The sequence below is a fragment of the Aquarana catesbeiana genome, linkage group LG01 (assembly GCF_042186555.1).
Source record: "Aquarana catesbeiana isolate 2022-GZ linkage group LG01, ASM4218655v1, whole genome shotgun sequence".
Taxonomy (NCBI): domain Eukaryota; kingdom Metazoa; phylum Chordata; class Amphibia; order Anura; family Ranidae; genus Aquarana; species Aquarana catesbeiana.
In genome coordinates this window covers 502,796,566-502,813,755 of record NC_133324.1, presented here as the reverse complement: position 1 = coordinate 502,813,755, position 17,190 = coordinate 502,796,566, and the positions used below count along the sequence as shown (strand labels likewise).

At 42.8% G+C, this 17,190-nt stretch overlaps 1 protein-coding gene across 1 annotated transcript in view; it reads right to left on the bottom strand.

Moving 5' to 3' along the window:
* Positions 1-17,190, bottom strand: part of INSR (insulin receptor) — a 252,051-nt gene that overhangs the window by 91,755 nt on the left and 143,106 nt on the right. The window lies entirely within an intron of this gene.

The following is a 17,190-nucleotide window of genomic DNA, read 5'->3' as shown; positions in this document are numbered from 1 at the left end:
TTTGAGAGAGATAGAGCTTACTTTTGGTGCTATTTAATCACCACTGGGTTTTTTATTTTTCCCTAAACAAATAAAAAAAGGACTCAAAGAACAGCATTGGTAGCTTCAGCTGGAGGGTAGAGGTATTAGCAAAAAGCAGTGCGATAAGATTAGTGGATACATACAGAATGCTACAAATACCAAAAGTACATTAAATGTATGGTAATAGTATTTTGTGTGCATGGTAAAGATGCTTGCAATAAAACCTTGACTGTAATAAAAGTTAAAGCTAGCACATAATACAAAGTATTGAACTATTTTATTAGTTTTGCTTTTGTGCATTGAGGCAATGGTGACAAAAATGTCCCTGTACACTAGATAACCACTGGTGATTTATTGTACCCAAACTTTTTTTCACGCTGTATGGGACATCAACTATGTATCTCTTTACAGCTACGGCTCAATCAACATATACAATATATCTCACAAAAGTGAGTGCACCCCCTCACATTTTTGTAAATACTTTATTATATCTTTTCATGTGACAACACTGAAGAAAATACTACTTTACATTGTAGCAAAGTGTGAGTGTAAAGCTTGTATAACAGTGTAAATTTGCTGTCCCTCAAAATAACTCAACACACAGCCATTAATGTCTAAACCGCTGGCAACAAAAGTGAGTACATCCCTGAGTGAAAATGTCCAAATTGGGCCCAATTTGCCATTTTTCCTCCCCGGTGTCATGTGACTCGTTAGTGTTACAAGGTCTCAGGTGTGAATGGGGAGCAGGTATGTTAAATTTGGTGTCATCTCTCTCTCTCATACTGTCACTGGAAGTTCAACATGGCACCTCATGGCAAAAGAACTCTTTGAGGCTCTGAAAAAAAGAATTGTTGCTCTACATAAAGATGGCCTACGCTATAAGAAGATTGCCAAGACACTGAAACTAAGCTGCAGCACAGTGGCCAAGACCATACAGTGGTTTAACAGGACAGGTTCCACACAGAAATTGGTCAAATTGGTCTGCATGGCTGTCGTCCCAGAAGGAAGCCTCTTCTAAAGATGATGCACAAGAAAGCCTGCAAACAGTCTGCTGAAGACAAGCAGACTAAGGACATTACTGGAACCATGTCCTGTGGTCTGATGAGACCAAGATAAACTTATTTGGTTCAGATGGTGTCAAGCGTGTGTGGCGGCAACCAGATGAGGAGTACAAAGACCAATGTGTCTTGCCTACAGTCAAGCATGGCTGTAGGAGGGTCTGGGGCTGCATGAGTGCTGCTGGTACTGGGATACTGAGATACAGTTCATTGAGGGAACCATGAATGCCAACATGTACTGTGACATACTGAAGCAGAGCATGACCCCCTCCCTTCGTAGACTGGACGGCAGAGCAGTATTCCTACATGATAACAACCCAAAACACACCTCCAAGATGACCACTGCCTTGCTAAAAAAGCTGAGGGTAAAGAAGATGGACTGGCCAAGCATGTCTCCAGACCTAAACCCTATTGCACATCTGTGGGGCATCCTCAAACGGAAGGTGGAGGAGCACAAGGTCTCTAACATCCACCAGCTCCGTGATGTCATCGTGGAGGAGAGGAAGAGGACACCAGTGGCAACCTGTGAAGCTCTGGTAAACTCCATGCCCAAGAGGGTTAAGGCAGTGCTGGAAAATAATGGTGGCCACACAAAATATTGACACTGTGGGCCCAATTTGGACATTTTCACTTAGGGGTGTACTCACTTTTGTTGTCAGCGGTTTAAACATGAATGGCTGTGTGTTAGAGTTCTTTGCCATGAGGTGCCATGTTGAACTTCCAGTGACAGTATGAGAGAGAGAGATGACACCAAATTTAACATACCTGCTCCCCATTCACACCTGAGACCTTGTAACACTAACAAGTCACATGACACCAGGGAGGGAAAATGGCTAATTGGGCCCAATTTGGACATTTTCACTTAGGGGTGTACTCACTTTTGTTGCCAGCGGTTTAGACATTAATGGCTGTGTGTTGAGTTATTTTGAGGGGACAGCAAATTTACACTGTTATACAAGCTGTACACGCACTACTTTACATTGTAGCAAAGTATTTTCTTCAGTGTTGTCACATGAAAAGATATAATAAAATATATAAAAATGTGAGGGGTGTACTCATTTTTGTGAGATACTGTATATATGTATGTGTGTATATATTTATTTATATGTGTTTGGGGGTTCTAAGTCATTTTTGAGCAAGAAGTACTGATTTTAACTTGGAAGCAACAAGTGCCAAAAAAAGGCTTAGTCCTTAACCAGTTCTCGATCGGCTCCTTACATATATTGCAGCACAATGGCACCGCTGCGCGAAACCCCGTATGTATACGGGGTTCCTTTAAGAGCCACCAGGGGGGGACCCGATGCGCATGGCTGGCGATCGCGTGCACGATCGCTAGCAAGGGGATTTGTGTGTGTGTAAACTGTGCTTTCAGAGGAGAAGAGACATGTCATTTGTTCCTACTATGTAGGAACAGCAAAATGTCTCCTCTCCTACTCAGTCCTAACCCCATACAGTTAGAAACACTCAGGAGGGAACACATTTAACCCCTTGATTGCCCTAGTGTTAACCCCTTCCCTACCAGTGTCATTTACACAGTAATCAGTGCATTTTTATGGCACTGATCGCTGTATAAATGTCAATGGTCCCAAAAATGTGTCAAAAGTTTCCGCTCTGTCTGCCGCAATGTCGCAATAATGCTAAAAATCGCAGATCACCGTCATTACTAATAAAAAATAAATGCCATAAATCTTTCCCATAGTTTGTAGACGCTATAAATTTTGCACAAACCAATCAATATACGTTTATTACGATTTTTTTTTTTTTTTTTACCAAAAATATATAGAAGAATATATATTGGCCTAAACTGATGAAGAAATTTGTTTTAAAAAAACATTTTTGGGGATATTTATTATAGTAAAAAAGTAAAAAATAGTTTTTTCAAAATTGCCACTCTTTTTTTGTGCATAGTGCAAAAAATAAAAACCACAGAGGTGATCAAATGAGCACCAAAAGAAAGCTCTATTTGTGGGGAAAAAAGGACGCAAATTTCGTTTGGGTACAGCATTGCATGACCGCGCAATTACCAGTTAAAGTGACGCAGTGCCAAATTGTAAAAAGTGCTCTGGTCAGGAAGGGGGTAAAACCTTCCAGGGCTGAAGTGGTTAAGTGGCTAAACTGACCTAATCTGCAGACCAAAGTTCATCCGTTTGAGCGCTAAAAAAAAAAAAAAAACACGATACACTGTTTCTTTTTATCTCTTTCAGTGTATGTTGTTGATCAACACTACCGGTTGCTTTTTTTTTTTTTAGACAGCTGTGAGCAAAGAACTGCTCTGCACTTGTTACGTGAATCGTGGAAATGCCGGATTAAGATCGTGAGGGGGGCTGAATCGAGATCGCGATTTTTTTAACAATCAATCCTGCCGCTCTACCTAGATGCATTCAATCAGAAGAGAAAATATCCTATGAACATTGGAGCCTAAGTGAAGATACCTTAACCACTTGCCGACCGGGCCATAGCTGAAAGACGGCTGCAGCGCGGTCGGCTAGTTCTGGGTGGACGTCCGTGGGACGTCCTCCCAGAATACTGCTCTCGCGCGCCCCCTGGGGCGCGCACCCGAGAACTTCCGTGACCGCCGGTCTAGCTGATCGCGGCCGTTTACCATGTGATCGCTCCGTCAAATGACGGAGCGATCACGTCAACAGACCGGCGTCATGTTATGACGCCGGTTCCTCCCGCCCCTCTCTGTACCGATCGGTACAGTGCGAGGGGAGAGGGGGAGGGATCGGATGGCAGCACAGCGGTGCTCAGTGACAATTGCAGTCACATCCATCCATCCCTCCATGCTCAGCCATCCCTGCAATATACCTTGCAATACTCTGCATAATACCCCACAATACTCTGCATAATACCCCACAATACTCTGCATAATACCCCGCAATACTCTGCATAATACCCCGCAATACTCTGCATAATACCCCGCAATACTCTGCATAATACTCTGCATAATACCCTGCAATACTCTGCATAATACCCTGAAATACTCTGCATAATACCCTGAAATACTCTGCATAATACCCTGAAATACTCTGCATAATACCCCGAAATACTCTGCATAATACCCCGCAATACTCTGCATAATACCCCGCAATACTCTGCATAATACCCCGCAATACTCTGCATAATACCCTGCAATACTCTGCATTATACCCCGCAATACTCTGCATTATACCCCGCAATACTCTGCATTATACCCCGCAATACTCTGCATTATACCCCGCAATACTCTGCATTATACACGGCACTACTCTGCAATATACCCCACAATACTCTGCAATATGCCCAGCAATACTCTGCAATATACCCTGCACTACTCCGCAATACTCTGCAATACCCCGCAATTTTTAACCAGTTCCCGCCCACAGTCATATGACGTCCTTGATTTTGAGCGGGGATATCTGAATGATGGGTGCAGCTACAGGCATCATTCAGATATCAGCTTTTTCAGCCGGCGATTTCCTACACCATAAGAATGATCATAGTGGCTGTTACACTGCTTGATCGTTCTTACGGGAGGCGAGAGGGGACGCCCCCCCTTCCCGCCACCCTCCGGTGCTTCTACCGACTCACCGCTACGATCGAAGCCAAGATCGTTTTTTTTATTTTTTTTATTTCAGGCTTCCCAGCCTAGAGGTGAGATGTGAGGTCTTATTGACCCCATATGTCACTGTAAAGAGGACCTGTCATGCCATATTCCTATTACAAGGATGTTTACATTCCTTGTAATAGAAATAAAAGTGATCAAAAATTTTTTTGGGGGGGAAAAAGTGTCAAACTAAAATAAATAAAGTAAAATAAACAATAAAAAAAAAAAATGTTTAAAGCGCCCATGTCCGTGTGCTCGCATGCAGAAGCGAACACATACGTAAGTCCCGCCCACATATGAAAACGGTGTTCAAACCACACATGTGAGGTATCACTGCGAACGTTGGAGCGAGAGCAATAATTTTGGCCCTAGACCTCCTCTGTAACTCAAAACATGTAACCAGTAAAAAATTTTAAAGCGCCACCTATGGAGATTTTTAAGTAGCGACGTTTGGCACCATTCCACGAGAGTGTGCAATTTTGAAGGGTGACATGTTAGGTATCTATTTACTCGGCGTAACTTCATCTTTCACATTATGCAAAAACATTGGGCTAACTTTACTGTTTTATTTTTTTTTAAAGCACAAAACTGTTTTTTTCCCAAAAAAAACGCGTTCGAAAAATTGCTGCGCAAATACCGTGCGAGATAAAAAGTTGCAACAACCGCCATTGTATTCTCTAGGGTCTTTGCTAAAAAAAAATATATATATAATGTTTTGGGGTTCTATGTAATTTTCTAGCAAATAAATTATTATTTTTACATGTAGGAGAGAAATATAAGAATTGGCCTGGGTGCTCCGTGCATGTTGGGCCTCTGTATGTGGCCACGCTGTGTAAAAGTCTCACACATGTGGTATCACCATACTCGGGAGTAATAGCAGAATGTGTTTTGGGGTGTAATTTGTGGTATGCATATGCTGTGTGTGAGAAATAACCTTCTAATATGACAATTTTGTGAAAAAAAAAAATCTTGATTTTGCAAAGAATTGTGGGAAAAGATGACAATTTCAAAAAAACTCACCATGCATCTTTCTAAATACCTTGGAATGTCTTCTTTCCAAATAGGGGTCATTTGGGGGGTATTTGTACTTTTCTGGCATGTTAGGGTCTCAAGAAATTAGATAGGCCGTCAGTACTTCAGGTGTGATCAATTTTCAGATATTGGCACCATAGCATTTGGACTCTCTAACATTCACAAAGACCAAATAATATACACCAAGTTGTACTTATTTTTAACAAAGATATGTAGCAGTATAAATTTTGGCCAAAATTTACGAAGAAAAATTACTAATTTGCTAAATTTTATAACAGAAACAAAAAAAAATTCATTTTTTTACCAAATTTTCAGTCTTTTTTCTTTTATAGCGCAAAAAATAAAAAACCCAACGGTGATTAAATACCACCAAAAGAATGCTCTATTTGTGTGAAAAAAAGGACAAAAAATTCATATGGGTACAGTATTGTGTGACTGAGTAATTGTCATTCAAAGTGTGAGAGCACCAAAAGCTGAAAATTGGTCTGGTTAGGAAGGGGGTTTAAGTGCCCAGTGGTCAAGTGGTTGTAAACCCTTACAATCCACTTTTTGCTACAGGTAAGCCTATAATAATAATAAGGCTTACCTGTAGCTACCCCAGATATCTCCAAAACCTGCACAGTTTAGGAGATATCCCCTGTAGCTGCATGTGCCGACATCATCGGCACATGTGCACTGAAGCAATGGCACGTACGTGCCGTTTGCTTCAGTGAGTGTGCTGTTACCGGCGGCTCCCGAGTGCATGCATGGAGTGACGTCATTGCGGCTCTGGCCAATTACAGCACCGAAGCCGTGGTACCTGGAAGTAACTCTGGGGAGAAATGTTGCCGGCCGGTACTGTGTACAGGCACCGCAGCGGGGGGGCTTCGATCTCAGGTGAGTATTACATAATGAGCTAGTATGCTATGCATACTAGCTCATTATGCCTTTGTCTTGCAGGTCTTTTTTTTTTCTCTCATGTGGGTTTACAACCACTTTAAGGGTCCATGCATACTGGCCTAAAAAACACTGCTTCTACAGGAGTTTTACCTGTAGAAGCAGCTCAATGTCATCCTATGTGTCCATGCACATTAGGACTTTTAGAGTCATATTTTAAGTTCAGCATTAAAGCCAGCCATAGACCAGCCGACATTCGAAGCATATATGGGCAGGCTGAATGTACCCAAGTTGATCAATCAACTTGGGTTCATCCAGCCTGTCGGATTTTACAGGCAATTGTTGCCAGTGGCTATTATAGCCGCTAGCAGTAATCAGTAATCAACCCAACGGGGATCGCTCATGGGCTTGCAGGAAAGAAAATCGCTCCATCTATGGCTGGCTTTAGAGGCAGAAGAAAACCCCTTCTGCTTTGCGTTTTTGAGAGCAGTTTTCTGGGAGAAAACAAAGACACTGAATGTTCCTAATCTTTCCTAAAAGCTCTCCTAAACTCCTGTACAAAAACGCTCTATATGAGCGTTTTTTTCCTGCCAAGCGAGCTGGTGTTTTTTTTTGTTTTTTTTAAAGCCCAGTGTGCATGAAGTCTATGTTTTTTGGGATACGGAAGCTATACCTCCTTCATAGCTGCCAAATACTTCCTTGGTTGTCTGTCTTTTGGCATTGTGAGAGTTAACAGCAGCCGATGCTACTGGGAAATTAATTTTGCCACTTGCTCCCCCCCCCTTCCATTTCTGCCATTCAGACTGCTTGTGTTACAACTCTCCCAAAATTGAATTCAGTGAGTAAGCATTGGAGAGCCTGTCATTTTACTGTTACTCCATTCACAGAATGCAATGCTTTGTGGGAGAGGAGTAATAGAGCATTATAAATGGCATAGAGGGCATAAGGGGTCGGGCGAGCAGTACAACTTTATTAACAGCAGCTAATTTTTTATTTATTTTTTTTACCAGAAGCAGGCATCTGCAGGCAATAGGTTACACACTATTACACATAACTAATGCGTTTGGTGCTGTATCCAAAAAGTAAATAAATAAAATTCAGCTTTAAGAACATTTGACTTTGCCCCATTGGCGCGACAGCCACAGCTTTATAGGCCAAGCAAAAGAAACCCTAAAACAAATGCACGAATCCTGGTTAATTCACATAGAACGAATAAGCATGCAATTTGCCAAATAACTATGATTTTATTAATACACTGTATATAATTTTGTTATATATACACAGTATCTCACAAAAGGGAGTACACCCCTCACATCTTTGAAAATATTTTATTATATCTTTTCATGTGACAACACTGAAGAAATGACACTTTGCTACAATGTAAAGTAGTGAGTGTATAGCTTGTATGACAGTGTAAATTTGCTGTCGCCTCAAAATAACTCAATACACAGCCATTAATGTCTAAACTGCTGGCAACAAAAGTGAGTACACCCCTAAGTGAAAATGTCTAAATTGGGCCCAAAGTGTCAATATTTTGTGTGGCCACAATTATTTTCCAGCATTGCCTTAACCCTCTTGGGCATGGAGTTCAACATAGCTTCACAGGTTGCCACTGGAGTCCTCTTCCACTCCTCCTTGACGACATCATGGAGCTGGTGGATATTAGAGACCTTGTGCTCCTCCACCTTCCGTTTGAGGATGCCCCACAGATGCTCAATAGGGTTTAGCTCTGGAGACATGCTTGGCAAGTCCATCACCTTTACCCTCAGCTTCTTTAGCAAGGCAGTGGTCGTCTTGGAGGTGTGTTTGGTGTCGTTATGTTGAAATACTGCCCTGCGGCCCTGTCTCCGAAGGAAGGGGATCATGCTCTGCTTCAGTGTGTTACAGCAGTGGTCATCAACCCTGTCCTCTGGGCCCACTAACAGGCCAGGATTGCAAGATAACTGAAATACATCACAGGTGATATCATTTGCTGCTCAGTGATTGCAGTATTCTAGTCTGCATAAACATAAACCCTGGCCTGTTAGTGGGCCCTGAGGACAGGGTTGATGACCACTGTGTTACAGTCAGTGTTAATTTTAATGTTAATTTTGTTAATTTTGGCAGCAAATTTCGATTTAGTTTTAGTCTTAGTCTTAGGACTAAAATGGCATTTTAGTTTTACTCCCATTTTAGTCTTCTGCAATTGTTTTAGTTTTAGTCATATTTAGTCGACTAAATCTCCAGTACATTTTAGTCGAATAAAACTCATTTTAGTCGTCTAAAATCTAATGGGTATAATTAAGTTGTAATGCATTAGTTAACATTTCTCTACAATTTCCAAATTCATTATATACTGCTGGAGCGAAAAATCTAATATGTTATTTATTATGGTATTGAGGTATGAACATGCACTACAGACCAGTGTTAATTTTGAAGTAAAATTTCAATTTAGTTTTACTCTAATGCCCTGTACACACGGTCGGATTTTCCGATGGAAAATGTGCGATCGGAGCGTGTTGTCGGAAATTCCGACCGTGGGTGGACTCCATCGGACATTTTCCATCGGATTTTCCGACACATAAAGTTTGAGAGCAGGCTATAAAATTTTCCGACAACAAAATCTGATCGCGTCAATTCCGACCGTGTGTGGACAATTCCGACGCACAAAGTGCCACGCATGCTCATAAGAAATTCTGAGACGGAACAGCTCGGTCTGGTAAAATTAGCGTTCGGAATGGATATAGCACTTTCGTCAGGCTGCAATGTTTAAAATTGTTTAATACAGCACACTCTCTTCTTTATAATGCTAGAAGAATTAAGTAGTTTTGCTGCTGATATTCACACAGACTTCTCACAAACTTCTTTCTTTATTACTGTATTTATCGTGATTTCATCAATATATTTTGATTTGTCACATATGACAAAAAAGATATATGTTTTTTTTTTATGGTTTGTATTGTTTTCAAGGCTGATCATGTTTTTAATTTTTTTTATTTTTTGATTTTACATCCTGAATATTTTTGGGTGTGTTTTGTGTGTCAAGTTACCACCACACCATTATTATCTTGTATTATTTAATCTCAAGGAGGTTGCTTGGTGTTGGTGTCTCTTGTTAATTTCACATTGTATTTTTGAAATGTACCTGCCTCCTCACAAACAAACTGTCCTTTTTGAAGGAAAACACACATAGGCAATTATAATTGAAACACAAAATCCTTTATTAAGGGATCAGAACCAAACAAAGAGGGAGGCAACGCTGGAGAAACAGCAGAAATTGGTGAAGCCTTTGACCTCCAGGGCACACATCAATTATTTTACTGCAAAATTGGTGGCCTGAGGAGTCCATATCTAAGGGAGTGCAGTCTGGTAGAAAAGTCCAAGAGATCCTGAACAGCAGCAGATGACATGTATGTCCCCAGGCTGTGGTCATACAAGAGCCTGCATCTTTTTTCAGACCAGACTGAACCCAGGGCTATAACTCTTTGGTCTTCCTTCCACGCTTCCTTCCACGCTGTGGCTGTGGTGGTGGAGTTGTGGCGGGAGGAGGAGGAGGATGGTCCAACTCACACAGGTGGGTTTTGTGTGTGATTTCGCCCCTCACCCCCTTAGTTAGTGTTTTGTAAAGAAGGTCCTCACACAGGAGGCGTTGACCCTCCTGCATGCCCTGCAGTTTTGTGGCAGCCATACAGGCAAAGGCCTCTTCAGGAGTGGGGTGGCTCTGAGGGACGCAGAAGCCTCCTGAATCAGCCTGAGTGCTGAATCCTGCACGCTACTCCCCTTCCTGGGTCTTTTGGTAGGAAGGTGGAGGGGAGGAACCTGCGATTCTGTCAGGCTCCTACTGGGCCCGAACTTCTCCTGGCTGCAACTTAGCCCTGCCTCCTCCTGGCTGCCACTAACCCCTGCCTCCTCCTGGCTGCCACATTCCACAGCCTCCTCCTGTGTGCCACATTCCACAGCCTCCTCCTGTGTGCCACATTCCACAGCCTCCTCGTCCTGGCTGAGGTCTTCCTGTGTATGAAAAAGGGAAATCGTTTTAGTTTTTTGCTCATCAATCACACACAATTTTCACCTCATGACTGTTGCAAATTGAATGTTAACAAATATAACTGATGATCATTCTGAGCCCAGCATTTTTCATTCTTGTCCCAATTATTTTTGCCTACTACTGTCTATTGATATGTAAAACACTTTATTAAATCAGCAATTAGTGATCAATAATAACATCTAGTAAACATCATTTATTTATTGACCAGAAATCTGTAGAAGAATGCTATACCTGGCTCCAGCTGGGCTCCTCCACTTCTTCCTGGCTGGAAGTCCCAGGTTGGACATCGGAAGCCTCGGGTGGGGTGGAAGATAGGGTGGAAGGAAGAGTGGAGAGGGATTCCCTGACTCCAGTCTGGTCTGACAGAAATCGCAGTCTATCATAGTACCACAGCCTGGGGAAATAAACATCAACTGCTGCAGCTCCGGATCTCTGGGAATCCGTGACCTTCTTGCACTCCCTAAGATAAGTGCTCCTCAGGCCACCAATTTTGGCTTTTAAATAGGGGATGGTTGCTGTGGGGACAACCGGCTTCACCAACTCCAGCAGTTTCTCCAGCACTGCCTGCCTCTTTTGTTTATTATTGTATTGGGGGTGTTTGACCTGCCACAGACAGGGCAGCTCCATGTATTTGTCTATGAACAGGGGGAGGAAGTTGTGGTCATTGAAGCTATCCATTTTATCTGCAAGACACAACACAAGACAAACCCTAATGTCAGGCGAAACTCTCCTAATCTTGTTACAATATAGGCCTCAATCTAGAAGCAGTATAGGCTAAAGTTTAGATCTTACCTTCGTTATCACGATTTGCGCCTCCGATACTCCTTCCTCCGCTCACAGATCGTACATACTACGCACGCGTGTTACACCTTATATACACTGCGCATGCGTGAAACTCCGCCCGCCCCTGACGTTCTTTCTAGTCTATTCCCCGCCCCTTCTCGTTCGGCGCAGTGGGGGAAGAGCACATGGCGGAGACACAGCAGGTGCGTGCTAATTACAGCAACGAGGAGGAGGAGGAAAGCCCAGAGCCAGAAACATCCCGATCCCGGTAGAGACGATTTAAGGCCTCAAATATGTCCTTTGGGGAGATGTTGGAGATGGTCGAAATCCTGAAGAGGGCCGACTGACGGGAAGTATGGACCTTACCCCAACCCCAATGTCAGAAAGGCCAAGATCATGGCAAAAGTAGTCAAAAGTCTGCAGAAGAATTTCGGGGTACGACGATCCAAGGATCAGCTCAGGAAGCGGTGGTCGGACCTCAAAATCAGGGAGCACGAGCAGTACAGAGGGATCAGGAGAGTGCTGCAAAAAAGTAAGTAGTTGTCCTGTGTTCCTATTCTTTCTTTTTATTACGCTCGTGTTGCTCCATGTGCTTTGCTTTACTGTTGTACAGTTTAAAATGGCAACTTTCATGTTCATGGGCACATTGTTCGTTCGTATGAAACATTGTTCGTTCGGCATAGAAAACACCATTGTTTTGGCCATATGCATTTGAATAAATTTTTTCTAGCTTACTTCTCTTAAAATAATTTTGGAGTCTAGATGGGTTTGTAACTAGAATGTAATGCAAACTAGATTCTGTGTAAGGAGTGGACACTCAGCAGCTGTTTACACATCTGGACGCTGGAGCACTAGTGGGGGACACCAGAACACCCTTTTTATTAGGGGGCCCACACAGGTGCTCCAGTGTATACTATAGGGGTGTCTCTATCTGTGAAGCTTGTACAAAACAGGTAAGTATTCAAGCTTGACAAAGGAAAACAATATTTCTTCATCTTGGAACTCTGCCAAAATAGACAGTTGTACCCCACTTCCAAGCAATGTTTCATATTCCTCTTACTGTCATTAAATATCTGTGTGCTAAGTATACCTATTTTTTTTTTTACATAGGGGAGAAAAGACTCGGAGGACACCACTCAGCAGAAGAGACAACATACCCCCCACTTCATGAAGAAGGTGAAATCCCCCAAAGCCAAGCAGAGGAGGAAGGAGATGTGGTGGAAATAGTCACCACAACAGGTGAGTGTCTACGACCACAGGCTCAGGAAAGAGATGGATGCCGGCATATTTATAATACATGGTGTGTTTTTGTTTCTCTATTTTTAGGTGATCGTGATGTTGTGGATCCAGGTCATTTCACCAGTGAAAGTGCACAGATCCTGATTGGGGAGATCATGGGGTGTAATAGGGACTTGGAAAACATCCAGAAAAACATCAATGATGTTAAAAACAAAATGAAGAACATCATTGATATTTTAGGGAGAGTTTAAAACACCTCCAAATCCCTTCCTTTTTTGTGGTATTTGTAAAGTAAAAAGTTAACATTTTTTGCCATTTTATAGAAAAGCCAAATTTTGAAAATGCACACAGTGTATCAACAAGTGCTATCTGCCATCACGGGAGATCAATGTAGGCGTTTGGGGGTGCAACCCCTTCCTCAATAATAAAGTAGCCGAGAGGAAGGGGTTGCACCCCCAAAACACGTCCCTTGATCCCCCGTGATGGCAGCTAGCACATGTTGACATTCGGCAATTTGTGTGCATCTTCAAAATTTGGCTTTTCCAGGGGTGACTTCACCCCATCTGAATGCAATATCAAACACGGTTTCTAAATACTCATGTCTGATATTGCTTTCAATTTCTACAAAAGTTGAACTTTGTAAGTTCCATATTTGTGTATTTCTTGTTTGTTTGAAACATGCCTGTTTAACCTTAAATGGACATTTCAATATTTATTAATGTTACCGAAAAAATTGTTATACAACAAACATGGTGGTTTGTTTTAAAAACCTTTTAGAAATGCACATGTGATTGTGCTGGTATTAAAAAGACTGATAATCAAGAATGTGTGGATTATTGTTTCAATGCTCCTAAAATTTTGTTAAGGTAAAATTGGTGTTTTCAGTGACAATGGGGGTTATTTCCTAAGAGCAAATCCACTTTGCACTACAAGTGCAGTTTCAGTGCAGGCTCAAGTGCACTTGTAGTGCAAAGTGTATTTTCCTTTAGTAAATAACACCCAACAGTGCTTTTTAAGGTTACACGATCACAACATTTTCAGGACTCCCCACATTTCTGTCAGCTAAAAGAAACACAAGCAGTAAATGTCACCGAAGATTTTAGTAGTTAAAATGATTTTTTTTATTTTAAAAATGTATCAGACATTGTCTGGCATATTGATGGCCCCCTACCCGCAAAGTCATCAAGGTATCCAAGACGGACCTCGCGGGCACTCAGGGGGGGCAAGCCAGGACGGCCACTTTCAAGCTCCGTCAGGGTTGGTTCATTTACTTGAATTCCGGCCTCAGGCCCAACTGAGGCAGCATAGTTGGCAGAATTTCGCCTTAAAAAGTTGTGGAGAACACAGCACGCCAGGATGATATGATTCAGTTTATACTCCGCCATGTGTATGGGTCTAAGAAATAGGCAGAACCGGCTGGCCATGATTCCAAATGTGTTCTCCACCACTCTTCTGGCTCTGGCCAGCCGGTAATTAAAAACCCTCTGGTCCGGGGTGAGGGTCCTCATCGGGAATGGCCGCATAAGATGGTCCCCCAGCGCAAACACTTCATCAGCAACGAAGACAAATGGGAGTCCTTCCACATTGTCTTCTGGAGGTGGCAACTTCAAGCTGCCATTCTGGAGACGCCTGTAGAACTCCGTCTGGGCGATGACTCCACCATCGGACAGCCGGCCATTCTTCCCCACGTCTACATACAGGAACTCATAAGTAGCTGACACCACTGCCAACATCACAATACTATTGAACCCCTTATAATTATAGTAGTATGACCCCGAGTTGGGTGGTGGGACGATGTGGACGTGTTTCCCATCAATTGCCCCTCCGCAGTTAGGAAAGTCCCACTGCTGGGCAAAGTGGGAGGCCACAGTCTGCCATTCCTGTGGGTTAGAAGGAAACTGTGGAGTCAAACAAGAAAAATAAATTAATCATTTTGCACATAAACAGGGAAAGCAGATTAGACACAAACATTCTTGGCCAACATCAGTATAACATTTATTTTAGGGAGTATTTAAAGACAAAGGTATAAGGTCCACCTATCAGATCCCCCCCCCCATGGGCCATTTGTAAAATTTTAAGGGGGGAGAGATGTTTTGGACAGGTAACCATCTCCACTTCATTGAGAGATGAATGCCTAAATGTGTATTACTTTGGCCAGCCCCTCCTTACTTTACACTATTGGCAGCCCACTGGACAGGTAAGAAGTGTCATAATACAAAGAGAAAAGTACACACTGTACACATTTTAGCACATGTTTACATTCTGCTATTACCTATCAAGATAATAATAGGATACAAAAACTTTAAACAGTACCATTTGAAAGTAATCAGGCAGGTCCTTGTACTACATGCTTTGGGGAATTCATCCATAAATCTGACCACTAAAGAGGTGGGTATAGTGTGTATGGGTTTGGCAAAGTCGGCAGATAGAGGATTGTTATCAGCTGAGCTAGCAGTTGGGGGGAGGGAGGGTTCCAAATGATTTTGGGACACCAAAAAAAAGCCTCTGCTACTCTGCCTGAATTTAAAGCACAAATCACATTTTTACACATTTTAGGGGGTGTTTGGGGTAAAGCACTACTATGGAGCTGACAAAATACATTGTTAAGTGACTACACGAGGTGAATATAGGGCCAGGAGAGCATGCTGGGGAGGTAAGTGAAGGCAAATATGTATGAAGGACAAAATTAAAAAAAAAAAAAAAAAACCAGCATGCATGAGGACAAAGGGGACATTCACAGCATATTACAATCATGGTAATTAGGGAATTAGGAAAGAAATACAATATATTATCAAACATTAAATACAATAAAATGTGATGTTAAAGGATAAATCTTAACTTAATATACTCCTTCTGCAGGACCTGGATGATGGCAGAACAGGTCTCTGGGATAATGATCCCCAGAGCCTGGGGGGAGATGCCTGTCGAGAACTTGAGGTCCTTGAGGTACCGCAGGGTGGCGACTAGCCTCTGCTCCAGAGTGATGGCTTGCCTCATGCAGGTATCCTGCCTGCTAATATAATGGGTCAGCAAAGCCAACAAACGGTGAAATATGGGGTCCGTCATCCGGAGAAAGTTCCTGAAATCATCAGGATTATTCTCACGGATCTCAGGCATGTGACAGAACTGGTCACGCTGGAGCAACCAATTCTTGGTCCATGAACTCCTGCCCACCCTGCTCATGGACTGGACTTGTGTCAAGGTAAGGACCCCAACACCAAGCCCCCGCACAGCACGAACTCTACGAGGAGTACGTATACGCAACATGGCTAGAAAACGGTCGGCTGCTTAGAACGAAGTAACAGAACGCACTGAAAACCAGCAAGGCCTGTGAAGAGCGACCTGAAAATCAGTAACGAACGAACACAACGACAAGTCAATTGTACTCGCTGCACGCACTGAAGACCAGATACAAACCCACAGGCAGAAACTGAACAGCAGAAAACGATCTGAAAACCACGAGTCTGAAAAAGCGCGAATCGTCTCTCACCAAACTTTTACTAACACGAGATTAGCAAAAGGAGCCAAAAGGGTGCCGTGCTTGGTTCAGAACTGCCCTTTTCTAGTCTTGTTGTATGTGGTGTACGTCACCACGTTCTTGGCGATCGGAAATTCCGACAACTTTGTGCGACCGTGTGTATGGAAAACAAGTTTGGGCCAACATCTGTCGGAAAAAATCCATGGATTTTGTTGTCGGAATGTCCGATCAATGTCCGATCGTGTGTACAGGGCATTAGTCTTTTGACTAAAATGGCATTTTAGTTTTAGTCCCATTTTAGTCTTCTGACTAAAATGCCATTTTAGTTTTAGTCATATTTTAGTCGACTAAAATAATATTCATTTAGTAGACTAAAATGTTTTAATCGACGAAATAACACTGGTTACAGTACATGTTGGTTCAGATGGTGTCAAGCGTGTGTGGCCGCAACAGGTGAGGAGTACAAAGACAAGTCAAGTATGGTGGTGGGAACATCATGGTCTGGGGCTGCACGAGTGCTGCCAGCCCCATGAATGCCAACATGTACTGTGACATACTGAAGCAGAGCATGATCCCATCCCTTTGAAGACTGGACCACAGGGCAGTATACCAACATGATAACGACCCCAAACACACCTCCAAGACGACCACTGCCTTGCTAAAGAAGCTGAGGGTAAAGGTGATGGACTGGCCAAGCATGTCTCTAGACCTAAACCCTATTGAGCATCTGTGGGACATCTTCAAACGGAAGGTGGAGGAGCACAAGGTCTCTAACATCCACCAGCTCAGTGATGTCGTCATGAAGGAGTGGAAGAGGACTCCGGTGGCAACCTGCGAAGCTCTGGTGAACTCCATGCCCAAGAGGGTTAAGGTAGTGCTGTAAAATAATGGTGGCCACACAAAATACTGACACTTTGGGCCCAATTTGGACATTTCACTTAGGGGTGTATTCAGTTTTGTTGCCAGTGGTTTAGACATTAATGACTGTGTGTTGAGTTATTTTGAGGGCACAGCAAATTCACACTGTTAGGGTCCTTTCACACTGGGGCGGTTTGCAGGCGCTATTGCGCTAATAATAGCGCCTGCAAAC